Here is a 1105-nt window from a genome sequence, read left to right as displayed (position 1 = left end):
CATACCCACCGCAACCCGATCGGTTAGCATGGCAGCCCGGAGTCCACTGAAGGCTCCCATTCAGAGATGCCCATCAAGCCATGCCTGTGGCAGGGCATCATAGGCAACTTTAAAAAATGCTATATATTGCAATACTAAAGTATTGCAGTATACAGTACAAGCGATCAAGTTCAAGTCCCTTATGGGGACTAAATAAAAATGTTGGAAAATAAGATTTAAAAGTTTTGTTAACAAAAAAAAACAAAAAACCTCTAAACAATAAAAAAAAACAAAAAAAAACACTGTTCGTAAAAGTCCAAACAATTAAAATAAATCACAGCTACCACATGGTAAAGGTAGTTAAAAAATAAAATAAAAAAAAAAACAAAACGAAAACACTCAACTTTCTGGCAATCCCAAAAAACCGTATGATTCTCAAAATAGTACTGAGAAACTACAGCTCATCCCGCAAAAAAGAGCCCCCACACAGCCCAGTCGAATAAAAAAAAAAAAGTTACAGGCCTCAAAAAAAAAAAAAAAATATGAATTTGGCATCACCGTAATCGTACTGACCCCAGATCAAAAATCATGTCATTTGCAGTGCACTGTGAATGCTGTAGAAACTAATACCCCACCAAAAAAGTGCTCAAATCGCATCTTTTTTCCCCATTTCTCCCCACTCAAAAAGGTTTCAAAGTTTTCTACATAGATTATATGGTACACTAAATGATACCAATAAAAAAAACACAACTGATCAACTCGTGCCGCACAAAAATAAGCCCTCGTATGGCTATGTCAACCGAAAAATAAGTTGACTTTTAAAAAAGGTGGAGATAAAGGAAAAGAAAAAGAAAAAAAACGCACAGTATGAAACCTCTCTGGTCCTGAAGGAGTCATTTAGTGAGGCCCTGTTCACAGCTCCACAGAGACCAATAAAGAATTGCAACAAAACAGAATTCTCATGACCCGACAAACAGAACAGAAGCACAATAAAACCTAGGCCAACTAAAGAAAACTAATGGCATTCGCCATCGTAAAAATCCAACTGGAACCTATGGAGACGTTTAATGCTTACCGTGTGAATAGCCTTATTCCAGAGATCAGAATAATCAGTAATTCAGCAAGA

The sequence above is a fragment of the Eleutherodactylus coqui genome, chromosome 10 (genome assembly GCF_035609145.1).
Source record: "Eleutherodactylus coqui strain aEleCoq1 chromosome 10, aEleCoq1.hap1, whole genome shotgun sequence".
In the NCBI taxonomy this organism is placed as follows: Eukaryota; Metazoa; Chordata; class Amphibia; order Anura; family Eleutherodactylidae; genus Eleutherodactylus; species Eleutherodactylus coqui.
This window is presented reverse-complemented; position numbering follows the sequence as displayed.